The sequence below is a fragment of the Hydra vulgaris genome, chromosome 15 (genome assembly GCF_038396675.1).
Source record: "Hydra vulgaris chromosome 15, alternate assembly HydraT2T_AEP".
Classification (NCBI taxonomy): Eukaryota; Metazoa; Cnidaria; class Hydrozoa; order Anthoathecata; family Hydridae; genus Hydra; species Hydra vulgaris.
This window is the reverse complement of record NC_088934.1, coordinates 54,602,059-54,621,789: the sequence shown is the minus strand read 5'-3', so window position 1 is coordinate 54,621,789 and position 19,731 is coordinate 54,602,059.

Genomic DNA, 19,731 nt, shown 5'->3' with positions numbered 1-19,731 from the left:
TTTTTCTTAAGGACCTTTTTTTATTATTATTTTAGAGGACTAGGTATTCTAGATATAGAGGACTTTTTTTAGAAAAAGACGATTGTGCGCCTCCACTTCGAAATCCGTGTCGTCGGCCATGATAAAAGTTATTTAGATAATTTATGGCATACTATTTTAATAATACTATTATTTGCATTGCTCTATTTAAAAAGTTTTTTTTTTTTTTTTTTTTTTTTTTGCATTTGAAGATCTTATAGTTTTGAGTCAACTAATATTTATTTAGTTTATCTGTAATTAAAATATATATTTACTATTAATGAATTCCAAATTCCTTTGAAGTTATTATTTAATGAGCAATGCAATGCAAAATATAAACTGATATTAAATTATATACACTGTTTAATATATACGCTGATTAAACTGTATTTTTCTGCCTCACTTACGTCATCAAAGTAAAATTTGCCCGGCTTCAATTATTTTTGCCTAGGGTTGAAAATTTCCAGAAAATTTTAGGTTGAAAATTTCCAGAAAATTTTAGGTTGAAAATTTCCAGAAAATTTTAGGTTGAAAATTTCCAGAAAATTTTAGGTTGAAAATTTCCAGAAAATTTTAGGTTGAAAATTTCCAGAAAATTTTAGGTAACTTTTGAAAAATTTTTATAGCAATAAACTAATAGTTATTATATAGTCTTTCAAAACTCATTTCTTTGCTTCAAAAATATGCGTTTTATCATCGCAGTATTTGGATATTCTTTAAATATTTCAACTAAATATATAAAATAATAAAGACCCATAAGCAAAAAAAACACATCGAAGAGTCATATATTTTTAATCTTAATTTTCAATATTTATACTTTATTTATATAAATATTTATATAATTATATAAATAAATAATTTTTAATTTTAAAAAGTTTATCAATTTAAGAATCGCGCAATTTTTCAAAAAAGCAATAAAACTCTAAAGTTGTTAAGTGTTACTTTTACTTACTATACTTTTGCGAATCAACAGAAACTAGATGTTTTTCGAGTTAGCTTATCTTTTGAGCTTGTTGAGGGGTGAGTAATATGTTGAGCAGTCGTGGCGCTTTGATTAGAGTTCAGGCTCAGAACCCAGAGGTATGAGGTTTGACGCCGGCTCCAGCCCAATATGCGACATTGGTAAGGAAGGAAGCGTGAACCTCTAGTTAAATGATCTGTTGTGGTGCCACGTGATAAGACCGTAAGGACTTCTGAGAGCACCTAAATAACCTAAAAAAATAATAAGGCGATTTTTAAGTTTTAGACGGTTTTTTGACAAATTTAGTCGGGTATTTCGGATTAATTCAGTCGGATGAATTTTAGTTTTCAAGACTTTTTTTTTAAGGAACCAGTTGGTACTTTTAAAGAATTCTACGAATAAAATGAGAAGGAGGGGCTGATTCACCTCTCTCCCCTTTCCGCCCCCCCCTCCCTCCTTATTTTATTTGTAGAATCGCCTCTGATTGCATATGACATTTTAAAAAAGGTAGGAAGTTCTTTATTTATAAAGGTTGCATTTAAATCATCTTTTATAAAAGGTACATGTTACAAATGCACTAGCTATGTTAGATAATAATAGTTTATCTCCAAATGACATTAGAAAACACATTTGATCTTAATGTTTAGTAAAATAATAAAGTTTAATTTGCTTGGTATGATACTTATAAAACACACTCACACACACAAATCGCTCACTTATCAGTATTGGTTGAAAAATACGGTATACATTTAAATCATTTTAAAGTAGAACATAATTTTTTAATTTATTGGTTTATAAAGTCAAATAAACCCTAGCAAGGTTGTGACAAGTGAGACTTAAAACACTTATTTAAACATAGTGGCGGAATTTATGATCTCGAAATTATTAATTCTTTGTAATTTTTTTTTTTTTTTTTTACTTTTTGGCTTTTATTAATAAATAACTTCGTTAAATCATGAAAAAATTGTAAAACACTGTACATATTCAATTAAGAAACTTTATATACAATTTACAGTTTTTAGTAACTTGCTGGCCAATTTAATAGACATTGAAAATGTTTTTTCCCTTTAGGGTTGGGGGTACAAATTATGTTTAGCCTTAAATAAAGCTTGCTACGGCAACGAACCTCAATATGCTTAGTAAATAACAGGATAAAATAATTTTAGAAAACTTTGAAAACATATTAAAGATTCTACTTTTATAATCAAAAAAGTGTTTTTCAAAGCTTCCTAAAGTTTTTATATCTGCTTCACAATATTTTACCATAAAATTGTCCATACCAACTGCCTAACTAAGACATAAAGTTTTACCCATCAATTGTAAAATAATTTTTTTTGAAAATTTCAAAAATATAAATTCTAAAATTTCCGGGAAATATTCAACCCTATTCTGCCTATGCCGTATCCAGTAACTTACATAGCTATGGTTAAAAGACCTATACAAATGCCAAAGCTAACAATGTAAACAATGTTTCCGAAAAAAGGTTTAATCATCATAACCTTAAAAAAAAAAAAAAAAAATAAATAAACAAGTCTACCAGTACTTTGTAAAGTATAAGTTACAATAAAGTAAGAATATATATATAGAATCTTCTATATAATCAAAACTGTATACAATATAACCTAGTAAAAAGATTGTAAACAGTATAACTTCATAACTTTAGAGAAAAATAACAACAATACAAAAATAAAAAAATAAAATTAAACTGTAATTAATTAGTAAAATGTAGATTGTTTTTGAGGAAAAGAAGGAAGAAGCTTTTAAAAAGACAAATAGATTTTGGTCTATCAAAATCAATATTTGTCAAAACAAGTATTCCATAAGTGTGGTGAACAATAGGCAAGACAAATTTGATTAAAAGTTGTGTGACAAATACGTTCGTTATTTCTAAGGGTGTATTTGTTGCTGGGTTTTAAATTAAAAAGATCTTTAAAAACTAAGGGCTATAGATTGATTTTCCACACATAAAAAAAGCATAAAATTTTAAAAATGTATAAAATCCTCATTTTAAGCAGTGTATATGTAGCAGCAAATAAATGAGAACTAATATTATCTTAAGTTTTTCTTATTGAGATTGACTTTTGTATAAAACTCCAATGTTTTTAGAGACTTTAGTGCATACAAAATTAGTATGTATAGTAATTAGATTCTAAGTAATGTTCTCATTGAGAAAAACGTATAAGAATTTAATAACGAACTTCTTTTTATTTAAATTTCATCAATAAATGTTTTTCGAGTAAGATGTAATTTCGATTGATGGTCAATTGTATCGAAAGCCTTCGATAGGTCGATAAAAATACATAAGGTTTATTTTGATAGCTTAAAGAATTTTAAACTTCATTTACAAATTGGATAGCTTCATGCTCTAATGATTTACCCTTTTTATAACCAAATTAATTAACATAGAGCAAGTTATTTTCGTCAAGGTGTTTATATATTCTGTTGCACAGAATTATTTAATTTTTGATAATATGGAAAGTATAGTGATGGGACAATAATGAGTTATTTGGGATTGGTCATCCTCTGTATAAATAGGCCTAACTTTAGCAATTTGTAACTGTTCTGATAAATTTATTTGTTTAATTGAAGCACTGAAAGTTTTGAAAAGAACATCTTTAATTGTTCAAAGAATTCTATATTCCATTTATTTCATCTGGTTCACGTGACTTATTTTTAAATAGATTTAAGAGACTTTTTAAATTTTTTAATTGATAAATCAGAGGATCATTGAAGAATATGCACTTATCCGAGGGTAATAAGAAGTCACTAAGTAGTCCCATTGTTTGTGCTTAGCATTACAATACTTTATTTACCTTGGACGAGTTTTCTTTAAAACTAACACCAATGCTGGAAGGTTCTGTAATATAGAGTCATTCACTGCTTTCCAAGGTGCTCACCTTGTGTTGCAAAGACATTACAAAGATGTATAAATGTGTAAAGACGCTGCAAAGTCTTTGAGCCTTTTCTGCAGCCTACAAATTTCACCTGAAACTTGCGCGTATGACTAATAAAAAAATAAAGTAAAATAAACTCCCACTCTTGTGCAAAGAGTAAACATTTGATCTAAATTCAGCATCAGGTCTTAAGTTTCGTTATTATTTGTATAAACTCTTCTTTTTTTAAACATTCTGCAACAGAAGTGCAACACATACCCCATTTTTGACGTGTTATCTGCTCAACATCTAACAAATGCACGCACTGGACCATCACAATAAAAAACACAAAATAAAGTTTATAATCCTTTTTATTAATAATTAAACTAATAGCAGTTATTAACTTCTGCTATAAAGCCTTGTAAAAATCATGAACACTTGATGGCTTGCCAAAATTTATACAAATATTTTTGACTATCGCTCTAAGCAGAGTCTGCTCTATTGCTGAAATGCCAGCAGGAAAAACAAAGTATAACTTTAGTTTGTGAGGGATAAATCAACCATTGATTAATATGTTCATACTCTCGTAAACCGTTCAACAGTTTATTTTGTACCACAGAGCTAAAGTGTCATCCCTCATTATCTTTGCAAAAGCATTATAAAATATCAATAAGTCCCGGCTGGCATGGGCCGTATTTTTGTAATTTTTGATAACTGCTGGTGTTATGCTTTCATCGCAAACAAGTACCTTTGTGTAGCTTACTTTTAAGTTAATGACAGACTTCACCAAAGAAGAAATAAGTGTGGCTGTTTTATCATCAGCTGGAAAAGAAGTGTTAGCATTGCTTACGTTCACTGCAACATCACGGGTATGCTCTTTTGTGACTCTTGGAGACCTAAAATAGTCGAGAAAGACCACCCACAGCTAGAAGCAATAATGCAGCATTGCTTATTTCTTGACTTTCCGGAGTTTTTTACAGTATGCTTAAAAAAATTTTATAGACTGCTATAGGTTTTTTGTTCTTTTTGCCAACATTTTGCGTCTTTTATTTTTTTATTGTTTACCGGGCTTTGTCTTTGTTTTTTTTTTTTGAATTTAACGACGTGTTTTATATAAAACTCAAAATATTTTTTTAAAAAAAAAACATGTGATTTGACTTAAAAAAACTAATAAAAACCTCAACTGTATTTTTAAAGTTATAAAGAAAACAACATAAAAGACATTATCATTGTGAAAAGACGACCATGAACGACGACTTTTACAATGAATTACGTCTTTCACAATGAATGACATCTTTTACAAACAATTTTATTAATTTTACAATTAAATGTAACAAATTCAAATAAAACGTTATCATATAAAAATTTATTGCGTTAAAATAAAAAAGCGCTATGTATGAGTGATCCCTTTCGATCAGTCTTTTATTTGGATTTTCTTTGGTTTAATTTTTATTGGGATTATTATTAAAAAGTCACATTTGGTAACTTTTCGTAACCGTTTTATTGTTGTTTGCCTCTACTTGATGTTATAGATTTTCGTTTGTACAAGCGGTAAAACAGCATTGACAAATTTGTTCTAAATTGCTTACTCTGAAAACAGAATATCAAAGGGTTTATAAAAGAATTTGATAATCACATTAAAACAAAGTCTTGGGAGATCCAATTATTCCATTTCACACTTTCTTCTTTTAAAGAACTCAGTACTAAAAGTATTCTGTTTGGTAAAATACAAATGCAAAAGGCAACTGCTAATATTTTGATAGTTTTGATTGTTTTGAATTTACGAATATGTATGATACTAACTTTATTGACTTTCATAGATTTTCCTAAAAAGACTCCAGTTGTTTTAAGAAAAAAAGGCTGCACATAAAGATTCTGTGGTTAAAGCAAGGAAGTAAATTAAAACCATTGTTGCAATTTTAGACTTTGTAGATTTTAGTTGAAGCAATAAACATATTTTATACAATATTGCATTCCATCTTTCAATTGAAATAAATACGAGTAAATAAACTGAAGCATCAATAAACAAATACGGTTTTTAGGATGATAATTTTGAAAGGTATCAGTTGACATAATATAAGTTGGTAAGCTTAATAAAGATACCATAAAGTCAGCAAATGCTAATGAAAATATGGCAGTATGTAACAATGCAAATGCTAATGAAAATATGGCAGTATGTAACAATGACGTGCGAATAATTTTTTTAGATAGAAGTACAACAATAATTACAATGCCATTTCCAATTATTCCTAAAACTGTTATCAATGAAAACCAAATTAGCTCCCAGTATTCTAATGAAAAGCTCTTTATATTCTAAAATAGAGTGAAACATGTATTTTAAATTTTAAAAAAGAAAATTACAATTTAAATATATTCAGTTTTTTTTTTTTTTTTACAAGTTAACAAAACTTTTTAAATAATAAGTAATATGTGATGCGGTAAAAAATAATGAATAAATATATTAAATAAACAATATATATATATTAAGTAAACAATAGATAAAAAAATAAATAATAAATAAAATAAAATAATAATATAAAAAGTAAGTTATAACATTTATACTTATATTTATAGTAATACATATACGTACATAAATACTGTATGTACGTATCATTACTATAAATATAAGTATAAATATTACAATTTACATTTTAAAGTAAAAGAAGGGGTGTTTAGGCAAAATTGGCAAAAAGTAAAGCTTAACTCTTTTAGACAAGTCAGTCGGCAAATGTAGACCTTTTAGATCAGCCACTCGGTAAATTTCAAAAAAACGAGTTTTTTACAAGTTACTTTTAGTAACTAGTAGCTCACAGTTCTTAAGTATCACATCACAACTCTTTAGTATCATGTCCCGTACGAGTCGTCACAAAACTATTAATCCCTTCTCCTCTAGAACGTGACGTAGTTTGTGGACAACCCCAAACATTTACCTTTAACTTGCCATCAGATTCGTAAATATTATGTTTTTCTGGTGATAATAAAGATATTGATTTTACCCAACATATCTTATTTTAGTGGATTTGCAGTAAACCTATATAGCCAATTATTAGTGATTCATTGGAGTTTTGCTTATCGGTTACTTAGTGGACCATTTGTGGCAGCCTGCTATAAATGACCATTCGATAACTTTCCGACATGTTAATAGTGGCTAGTCATCGGCTAGCCACTTTTGGCGGCTTCCATTAATGGTCAACTAAGTAATCGATGAGCAAAACTACAGTGAACCGCTCAAAATGCTTAAACAGGTTCACTGAAATTCCGCTATAGAATGTTGCTAGGTAGTCTTATACCAATTTCAAGAATAAATAGCCTAGAGCAAACACAGTTTATTACTACAGGGCACATAATCAAAGTAATTTTTTCTTAATAAATTAGAGAGCAATAGTCCTAGCACAAACTTGAGTATAATTTATAATCCCTTATGTTTTACCAAAGAACATCGTAACGCCGCATGAAAAAAATGTACTTTTTGAGTTGATTCCCCGTTTCCGACTTAACCAACAAAGCTAACATGCTTCAAGCACATAAACATCGTCTAAATAAATTCGGAGGTTAGAAACGGTGTATGCAACCTTTTTTGTTGTTTATATTTTCACCTCCCCGATGCTGAGGTTGTTACTAGGTCAAGGAGGTAGTCATTTTTATTTATTAGATTTAATATAGCTTTTATAAAAACCTAACAACTCCTAAACACAAGTCGAATAAAGTTGTTGCATAGAGAAACTAGTTAAGCACGGACATGGTGCCCATTGTACTTGTATTGTACTTGTAACTAATCGCTTAGGAAGCAAGTGCTCTACCACTACACCACTTTCGTATTTAATCAATCAGTCATTTTTGACTTTACTTTCACTGAAAGTAAAAGTCTTAATAGAATATATTGATTTCACTGAAATCAATATATTCTATTAAGACACAACTCTCATTGCCATTTCACTGAAAAAAAAATTCTTGATTAGCAAAAATAATTTCTTTTTAAAAAAATATGTAGGTAAAATACAATGTTTTCTATGTCTATTACGGCGTATCTATCTAATTTCTCTTGTATTTTCCTCATCATAGGACAATAATTAAAAAAATTTAGATCAATATGCAAGGTAAGCAAATGAGGAAAAAAAGCTATTTAAATAAAATAACCTTGCAGTGTTGTTTTAATAAAACGCTATTAAGATGCAGTTTATCTAATTGTAGGTTTGGTGTAAATGGGGTCGTAATCTTTTCAATATTTTTTAACCAAGGCCAAACTCTTCTAAAGAACGTTTATTGTGAACATTAAAAAAATCAAAAAAGATTATTGTTTTTCAGTCATGGCATTTTCAATCAAATTCAATTCAGTCGGCATTTGACCTTTTACATAGGTCAAATTTTGGCTGCACCAATCTAGCTAGAGCTCTGCCTCATTAAAACATGATTTTTAATAGACACTATACCAAATGCCTTTATTTCATGTTTGTGGTTTTAAAAAGTTTTTAGGTTTAAATGTTTACTCTGCCGGTTATAGACACTAATATAGAGTCAATAACACTTTTTTGATTACATTTGCATAAAAAAGACTTCATATGCAATTGTATAAATGAATGGACAGCAAATTAAACAAATTTTACGAAGTATTTATAGTTATATTACTCTTAGGTGCTTAATATACGACGTTTATTAATTTTTATCAACAAAAAAAAAAACATCTCAAAACTAAAAAAAAATAAATAAATAAATATATATATATATATATATATATATATATATATATATATATATATATATATATATATATATATATATATATATATATATATATATATATATATATATATATATATATATATATATATATATATATATATATGTATATATATAAATTTATAACAAGAAAGAGAAAAGACAATATAAAATGCTTAGAGTTTAATAGAAAATTTCAAAATTTAACAAGCGGTAAATTTTTTAAAATTTTCCGGTAAATTTATCGGAAAAATTTCCGGCAAATTTTACCTTTGCAACACTATTAGGTTTTAATCACTCATTCCGAATCAAATCACTCATTCCGAATCAAATCACTCATTCCGAGTTTTTATCTGAACTCTCTTTCTTATTTTCGCACTTTTGCAAAAGTCTTCTCAAAAAGTCATCTCAATCATTCTTGATGACAAAAACATTGGTTTGTTTTGTAAAGGTTTGTTTTACATTTACAGCTTACATATGTGGGTTTATTAGTCATAAAGTGTTCATCTAACCATTAGTAGATTGCCTACCATTACCTATTAGGATCATAACATAATTTGATTGTGTCAAGCATCTTTTCCATATTCAAGCCGCATAGCCTGATTAATGTAATTATCAAGAGCATCATTGTTGAGAGGTATAATTTTTCCTCTGCACTTACCTTTTCTAAAAAGCTGATAACGGGCTTCGTTTACGTCAAACGTATTCCGTTCACCATGCAAGGCAGACAACTTTTTAAACGTATTACCTTTTTTTTCTTTCGCAAACATTTTTGATTTTTGTTGTATCTTTTTGTTATATTTTTTATATATATAATATATATATATATATTATATATATATATATATATATATATATATATATATATATATATATATATATATATATATATATATATATATATATATATATGTATATATGTATATATATATATATATATATATACATTTATGTATATTATATTCTATTTTGGGTTTTTTTTTGGGTTTGATTTTGAGTATTCTTCTTTATTTTATTCATATTTATTTTTTATACTTGCTTATTTTCTTGTCTTTGTCCTTTAGAAGTTTGTATTCTTTACAAGGTTGCTCTACTTGTTTTAGAAAAGCTATATGAAAGCGAACCTTCCAATCGGTATTATGTTATTTAACACCTTTCTATAATATTTACTGGTAAATATATTGTTATTGTTGTTATTGTAACATTAACATTAACACTAACAGCTGAACCCTAACAACAAAAATCAATCATCTATTAATAATATGAGATAACTATTAATATTTTTTATCATTTTAAAGAAATATTATTTGTAAACACGTAGAACTAATGCATACAGAATTGTCTTGTCACAGAAAAATAAAAAAATAGTTTTTTTAAAGATGCATCAATGTTACCTTACATAAAATGTGACCTTACATAAAATAAGATTTACTCACTTTCTTATTATATGATAAAGCTGTTACATTATTTCTTTGGCGCAGAGGATGCCAATGAGCTTTTGCAAATTGTGTAATAAAATCTTGAGCTTCAGCTGCTGTTTGAAAGCATTGTCCCTTATGTAGGTCCATTTTTTTTACCAGCTCGTTGTGTTTGTTTTTCCGGTTTTGCTTCGTTTTAAGTCGCTTGCCTCATCTTAAAAAAATTAGCGCCACTCTAGCAAAAGTCTCAGCTTGAGGTGGCGGTATTTACCGCCGCAATAGATTTATTCAATATATATATGATATATATTACATTATATATCAAATGTAACATATATTAAATATAAATAGCTCATAAAGTATTTGTAACAATCTATAAAATTATTCCAAAAACACGTTAGTAGCGGTATTCTAGTTGCAGATTTTGTGCTATTTCACTTTTTAATTTTTTTGTAAGAAACTAAGTCTTGGTTTGTCTTAGATCTAGGTCTAAGAACTTACATACATTTTAAAAGTTTAAAAACCAATTAATTTACAAATTTTACTATTGATAATATAATTAGCTATTAACATTTTTAAATTTTATTCAACTTTCAAATGATATACGTTTCTTTATCAAAACCAATATTATTAACCGGATAAACTAGAGTATTAAAATACTTTTAAAATTTTAGTTTCGTTTACACTTATTTTTACGAGTTAAAGAGTCACTCCATGTCTTTGATCTCAAAAATTTAAACTCAAAATTGACTGCATATGCTGGTAAGTTTAGGGAAAATCGAATTATCAAGTATTTCAAAAATATTCAAAGCAATATTTAGGCAATACTACAACTATAAATAATAGTAACTCACGCCAATTTGTCTTTTAATTACAAAAACGGAACCTAAAAATGTTACGGCAAACTGGCAGAGATAATTCGAGACTTTTTGTATTTTAACTTAAAACTAGTCGTTTTCTTAGAACTCGACGTATCATCAACATTAGAGTAAAAATTTGCATAATAAAGCGAGATATCAATGTGTACGGTGGGTCAGAGACCCCTCTAAAACCTATCATTAAAACTCCAAAATTTTAAAAATTTTTCCACTATGTGTTACTAAAAACACTAGTAGGTAGCCTAGCCACGGCTCCATCTAGGCTACCAGTAAATTTAGGTTTTTACAAAACAAAACAAAAATTGTAAATAGTTAGTAGGTTTATGTTTATTTAAAGTACAATAAAATGTACGCGCTATAGTTATTATTTACTTTTTGAGGCTAAACCCATTTTTTTTTATTATCTCTACTTTTATGATGCCCAGATTATAACGGCTATTAAGCCAGTATACAACTTTTAAGCGTGTAAAAAAAAAGAAATTATAATAAGAAAGCAAAAGATATAAAAGAATAGAGAACCAAGATATTTGAAGAAATAAGATGTAGTTTCTTTATTAATAATACAAGAAGAAGAAAAAAAAGTAAGATAATTGAGAAAAGCTTCTATTATTATAATGTAATAATTACAATATAATTTATATTGTTGGGGAGACAGGGGCTAGTTGCAACAAAATTTAAAAAACTGCATTGTCTCCTAAAACTTTGATATTTTTGAAAAGAGTTTGTCCTACTTTGATATCTTTTGGCCCATATCCAAGCCAAGCCGACCGTGTTTTGATTCTTAGACCAACGAATCGTTAGTGTCTCCAGGATCATCTATCAAAAAATCTAAGCCCGATCAGCTTGGCGTCATAGTTATCTGGTGATATATATATATATATATATACATATATGTATATATATATATATATATATATATATATATATATATATATATATATATATATATATATATATATATATTTAATTCAAAATTATTTTTAAGTTGTAAAGTGTAGTTTTTTTCATTGTTTTCTAAGCGTAAATGTGTTTTGAAAAAAAAAATTTGCTAAAAATGTATGAAAGTTTGACATATTCCTTTTTTTTTAGAGTTATAAAAAAGATCTTAGTTAGGTATTGATCCAACATTGATAAATATAATATAAAACTTTTCTGCAATCGTAAAACAAAAATGAAAAAATAATTGTTGCAACTTACTCCGCATTGGGACAAACAACAATAGTGAACGGGGTAAGTTGCAACACAATACTTTGAAACTATAAGCCTCGCAGAGTTCATATAAAAATTGCCATTTATTTAACAATAAAAATTTCTATTTAGCAATAAAAACTTTACAGTTACAATAAAAAAAGTAGTATTTGCATTGAGCTCACGTATACCTTACATAGACCTCACGTATACCTCACATAGACCTCGCATAAGATTTGATGCATCAACACTTGACGCATCGTCAACTATTTCCTTGCTCTATAACTCTGCTCTTTTCTTTTTTTTTGTAGTAACTCCCAACGTAATAGTGGTTGCTATGCAACCAGCCTTGTTGGGAGTGAGTCTTAATGAAAAAAACAAACAAAAAAAAAGAAACTGTTTACAAACTTTTGAATGAAAGTTTGCATTTGCGATTATCGCAGTAATAGAAAACTTTAAAAAATCGCTGCGTTGTTTTGACAAGGTTTTAGCTAGGGATGCGCCGAACGTTCGGCTATTTTGCCAAACGTTCGGTTCGGCCGAACTTTCGCAAATGTTTAGCCAATTATGCAAATTTGGAAATTATCTTACAATTACCTAAATATAAATAAAATTTAACTCATTCGTACCATCGCTACAGTTTAAATGGATAAAGTTTTTATTAAAAAAATGCGTACCGATTGAACATAGAAGGACATTTTACAAATGTATTTCAATACAGTTTTAGTTTAAATTTTATTATGTATTTTCAATACAGAATAAATTTAACTGGACCAAATGGAATAATAGATTTACCAAAACTATTACTTGACTAAAATAATTGTAAAATAAATACCCCTGCATCAATTGAGTATGATTTTAGTTCATCACAAAAATCTAATATTATAAAATCACCATTTGGTAATCTTAAAATAACAAATAGGAATTTAAGCGAAAAGATATTTTATTGAACTTAAGTTTGTTAAACGTGATGCCTATTGTTGCTGTGGTAAAATAAATAAATTTCTCTACAGAGAAAGTTTCTTACAAGCTTGCTACTCAAATGGTTTAACTGATAAAAAATATTTGAAAAATACAAACTTAAGGAAAAACATTATTATGGAATTCCATAATAACGCTCCAATTAAGTATTTTGTTATTATTGTATAATTGTATTATGTAATAGTAATAACAATCACACATCAATAATTTTAGAAAAATAAAATGTCAAAAACATGAAAATAATTATCACTTATTGCCCTCAGGTTATAATGTACAAACATTAATTTTTCACCACTTTCTGGTGATTGTCTGTTTCTACTTGGTTCATAAATGTTGCCACCTGTACTAAAAAGTCTTTCACTTTCAACAGAAGAAAGTGGGGTTGAAGGAAACCTTCGGGCTATTTTGCGTAAATTTTTTAAAGAGTTTCCACAATTTTTCCACCACAAAAGAGGACTTTCTTTTTCCATAACAAGAAGGAGTTTAAAATACTCTTCAATCTCCATATTAATCATTTGCACATTAGAGTGTGGTAATTAAATTAAATTAGTTACTTAATTGTTATTAAATCTTTTGCCCTTTTTAGTAATTGAAAAATTGGAATCACATTTATTTATTAGTTGTCAGTTTGGAAATTAGCCGAAAACATTCATTAAATTTTGGATACGCTGGTTTCACATATACTTCATTTGTGTCACTTACTGCGGGTTCTTCACAATCAGAATCAGAGGATTCAAGATCTAAATTATGTTGCTGCATTTCTTGCATCTGCTCATTTAGCCAATTTTTATGACATTCTCAACTACTTTTTGATACATTAATTTATATCTAGGGTCACAAAAAGTGGAAAGACATAAATACTTATCATGTAAAAATAAACTCAGTTTTTTGTCTACTGACTCTTTCAATTGTTCAACTAAAGTATTTATACTTAAAAAGAAGCCTCACAAACTAATGCTTGATTAAAAAATACTTTGAGAGATATAATCGAAGGAATAACATCAGATGAAAATGCTTCACATTTGCTGAGATTAACGGGTAAGGTTTTAAACGGTTCTAAAATATGAAAAACTTTATCTAAGAAGCCCCATTGGAATGAATTTAATGTTTATGAGTTGCATGATCAGCTGTATAAGTTGCAAAAGAAACTCTTTGATCAAGCATCCTTTCAATCATATTGTGAGAACTATTCCATCTTGCAGTAATATCTTGTATTAACCTATGCTTATTTGTACCAAGTTGCTCCTGAATTGCTTCTAATTTTGCTGCTGCTGTTGGTGAATGGTGAAAATGTTGCCAGACGTCTGCAAGAAACTAAAATTTCTTTCACAGAATGTTGAGTCATTTATACATAACTGTATTGTATGTATAAAACATGGCATTGACTTAAAACCATTGTCTCTAACACCAGCTACCATATCAGCAACATTTTCTCGCAAAACAAAGTGAATTTTTGTGTGTAGAATTTCAAAACTTACCAAACTTTTATGTAAATACTCTTTTATATTTTTTCCTGTATGACTTTCTGGAAAATGCATAACTCTGAGTACTGCTCTCTTTTGGGAAAATTCTTTATTGAGTCAGTTTGGTGTCATGCTTATGAAGGCAACATTTGAACTATTTGGTGTCCAAATATCAGTTGAAAGGGAGATGTAACTGGCAGCAAATATATTACTCTTGATTGAATTAGACAGATTACCATATATTTGTGGAACAATATTTTCACTAAAGTAACTCCTACTGGTTATTTGGTAAGTACATATCTCTTCAATTAATTTTCTAAAACCAAGATTTTCTACAATTGTGCATCGTTGAATATCCAACGTTATCATTTTTCCAATGTGATTGTGAATCTTGATTGCTCTATGGTAATATCCCACAACCTTTTTTTATTAATACTCTCTACTAATGTTGATTATTTTTTTGTTTTTGAATCACTTGATGTAGAAACGGTCGATGTTTCAATAATTTTCAGCCAATATATACTCTACAAGGTGCTTTTTTTTTAAATGGACCCTACTAGTGGTAAATGTTTTTGGACAATTCCCACCTCTGGAGAGTATTGCTTTGCACAGTAGGCAGATACAAAAACGAATGTTTCTCTTTGAAACTTCAAAACATTTCCACACAGTACTTTTACATTTTTTTAGAAGATATTGTTTATACTTTTACAAGATTAAAATGTTATTACTAAATTATAAAAAAGAAGTTTAACCAAAAATAAAGCATTTTAAATTTCAACTGTGTAAATATATCTTAAAATATAACCAACGTGTTACATATTATGTTATTTTATCCTATACGTTATATGTTATACATTTATTTATATTAACTAACTTTAATAATTGTATTATTTTTTTCAAAAAATATCGTTAACATTTTATTTACACTACAAATAAAAATGTTAACATTTATTTTTTTTTACACCAGAAACAATCATCCAATAAAAGTTAACTTTTCAAAGTTACTTTATAATTTTTCAAACAAAATTTATAAACCCTTACTAATGTTTTAACAAACACGTTAAATGTTTTGAAGTTTCTAAGAGCGGCATTCGTTTTTAACACAATTTTTCTAAACTAATGTTTTATTTAAAAATAGTAATAGTTCGGTTGCCTAACTGTTCAGTATTCGGAAAAATATCATGGCCGAACGTTCGGATTCGGTGTTCGGCCAAAAACTGGGTTCGGCGCATCCTAAGTTTTAACTGACATTTTTTCCAAAATTGAGAAGTTCTATCTGCAGATTTAGTTAACTAATATTTAGTTTGACAAGGTTCCAACTAACAGGTTAGGGTAAACCTTAATTGCAGACTATTCCAAAATTTTTTCATTTAAATATATTATGGTAGAGAATTTTAGGCTCATCAAAAATCATATAAAAACATTGGTCTTAATATCAACGTATAGTGTTCTAGTTTGACGTCGATGTAAAAAAAAAATACATATATCACAAAAATGCTAATCTTTGCTAGTATTTATAAATCTTTTTTATAACGTTACATTGCACAACAAAAAGTAGTGGTTTTTATCAGCGTTGAAATAACTAAAAAAAGACAAAAATAAATGGCTTTTATAAGGTAAAACTTTTTTTTTAAATTTAATAATGGCAATTCAGTCTTCTCAAAAACTTACCGTTAGCCAATATAAGTACATTTTGCCGCGCATATCTTTAACTTTTAGTCAATGTAGGCGTTTAACTGTGTCTAGCTCCAAATATTTAGTCATGCATGTTTATTACCCATCGCTTATCTCTAACGGTCAGTTAATGAATGTGTAATTTTGAATATAGTTAATGAACAAAATAATATGATTTCAATTTACTGCATCATATGCATTAGTAATATTAAAAACTTCGAACAAATTTTAATGAAATGTTTATTAGAATTGTTAAAAAGCAGGCTGCGTTATAAAAAAAAAAGATTTTAAAAATGATTTAAAAACTCTTTTAAAAGTACGGTAAATTGCTTTTAAAATGTTAGTAATGTTGGAAATGAAATTATTTTTTATGAGAGATAGAAAAGTATGATTAACTTGGCAGCATATTATACAACAACCAAATAACAATACGAGCATTATGGACTGAATCAATGGTGGACAATACCGGCAAGCATTTTTCTATTGCCTTTTGCAATATATTTGATGTTCTGGCAGAGGAAAAGCGACATGAGCATTTTAGTTACTTGGTCTAACTGCTGCGTCCCTCAAAATCGGAATAGTTTAATATCAAATATTGTGTTACATTACATAATACTTACTTCTTAGTCATTTATGCCACTACAAACATATATATTACTACAAAATACTTACTTCCTAGTCATTCATGTGACCAGAAAGTAGATCATGCGCATAATTAAATTAAAAACTCACAAGGATAACTGATTTTTATAGTCAACTTGGATTGATAAAGACCTTCAAACAAGTTAGCAGTAAAAATCATTCATAAAAATTCTTATCATTCATATGTTATTCAAATAAATGCACAAGACTTTAAGGATTATTGTCTAACAGAAAAGCTGTTAATTACAAGTTAGTTCCTTTTTTTAACATTGCTGTGCTAAAATTATCTATCCATGATTGAAATTTATTTATGAACTCTGCTAATGTCAAATTTAACGAAAAAACCTAAGAGAAAAAATGCAGGCACTAGCCCATCAATTTCTAGAGTTTTAAGTATTAAACCAAAAATTTAAACATGCACAATTTAAGGCTGTATTTTCTTTTGTGCCTCTCCAGGGCCAAGATTACTAGCCAATGGTTCTTCACCTTTAAAATGAAAGGATGCGATGAAAACCTTTGAAGCTTTAAACCCATAATGTAATGGTTATTAAATATAATATAACGGTAGAATCTTGTGAGATGATATGGTAATTACCGTTTATTATACTATTGTTTCAGTTACAAAATTTAAAAGTAGTTAACTACTTCAAATCAAAAAATTTTAAAGTAGCTAAAATGTTTCTAACTACCGTTATAACGGTAGTTAGAATCTTATCATGGCGAAAATATGACTATGTCACTATGACAAGGTTCTAACTGCATTTTGGGTGTATTGATTTTTCAATGAAGAGTGAAACATTTTTTAGTTATGAATAGCGATACTAAAGGCAAATGCTTATGTTATCATGGGTGAAAAACATTATCAATTGACACTAATATGTTTTTATGGTAGGAATATAATAATTTTTGACATCGATTTACTTAAAAAAACATTTACGGTAAAATAAATTACTATTATGAACACATGGAAAAGAAATAATATAAAAATCCCAGAACAACCCAAAACTTGTCTTCAAGTATATTAATAAAGAACTAAAACTAAAGATGTTTTCTTAAAAATACTTCAGGTAAAGTGGCGGACGTGTATTTCAGACACGTCCCTTTAGTAAGTCCGTAAAAAACGAGCCATGTTTTAGGCAATCTTTGTTGCTTGCATCCCTCGGTATACTCCAGAAAATTTGCGGCATTGTCAGAAGACTGACTGACTAACAATTTAAACATCTTAATGACAAAAAACGTTGTTCAATAACTGCGCCGCGGTGCAGTCATTGCAGAGCAATGAAAGAACATTCCAAAACTATGAAAAGTCTCTTGACTTTTGAAAGGTGAAACATATCAAGCAATACTACTCTGTTGGTTGTAAGCAATATCTGAAATTAAATTGACAGAAATACTAAAATAGCAGGTTGCATTATTTCCTTGTATAAAAAAGTTTCAAGTGTTTTTAAATACAATAATGAAATAGAATATTAATAAGCATAAATGTTTAAACTAAATTATTTGCTTTAATGATTAATTAATAATCGTCGTCACCAAAACACGCCCATCCCCACCCCCAACTCCACCCCCTTAGAACGTTTTCGAAAATAAGGGCATTTATTGAGGTTTTATAAGATTATGTCATTTTTTCGCCTTTTTACAGCTTTTTACGTAGAGTTTTTCTTTACAGTCGAGAAAAATTCTTTACAAAAAAGGGGCCACCCATCCTAGATAAAAAAGAGAATAAGTGCTTCTATGGGTATTGATTTTTTACAGGCACAAAAAATTCTTTACACCTGTACTTTTTACAGTTACAAAATCTTTTTCTCTCTGTATTTCTTACAAGATGGGACGATTTGAATTGCACTTTTTGGCTCAGCCTACCGGGAAGCTGACAATGACAAATGCCATAAACGGCTTTCAAAAAGGCATATAGGCTAGTTAATAGAAATGTTTTTTCTAAAGCAAACTCTCTGGCAGCAAAAACTACTGATATTATTTCATTGAAACAACCCCTGTTGCTGAGACATGTGACATGGCTATTAATAGCCATCTCTGAGCTTCTGTAAGTCATCCATCTGTAAGTACCAGGGACCCAATGGTACCTACAACACAAAAATCTGCTTTTAACAGCATATGTTATTATTATATTATGCCTCTACCATGGGCCAAGATGGGTTTTTTTCAAAAAATTTTATCTTATTATATTTATTTTTACAATGTTAAATAAGTTTTTTTATTTAATGCTATTGACTTATTACTTTGTCAGATAGTAGTTTGTGTTGTATTTTTGTCAATTTAAAAAAAGTTGTTTTTCTTTTAATTATTTTTGCCAGTTTTATGATGACTTTCTTATTTTACCCCAGTTTCCCTTATTTTACAATCAATATCAATAAAATTTAAAATCAACACAAATTATAAGATATTTGTAACACATAAAAATAAATATATATATAAATATATTCAAACATAACTCGTGTAATTAAAATAGCCAGGTACAAGGCCGTACCAAGGGCGGGGCCGGCCGGGTCGCGGCCTGAGGCGCAAAAATTGGGAGGGCGCAAATCTTAATAAATTAAAAAAACGATAATCAGTTTATGAAACAATTTTTCACGGCGTCGCTGCAGTTGATAAGAAAATTAATTAAAACTCCGCCTCTTGAAACAAACTCCTAAATATTAAAGCTCATTTATTGAACAAAAGAGCGCCCTTTAACACTAACATACCTTTGATAACTTTTGAACATTATGATTCTATTATGAATTGAACCAAATAATTTATCTGGTGCTGAATTTAAGAAGAAAATAAAACAGCACCAAGAAAGTGACAAGAAACAACAAAACTGTTTCAAAAAGTGGTTGGTAATAGATCCTATAATTGACTTAAGTTCAGATCATCATTTGAAATTAATTGAAGAGGAGATTTTCGTCAGCCAAAGTC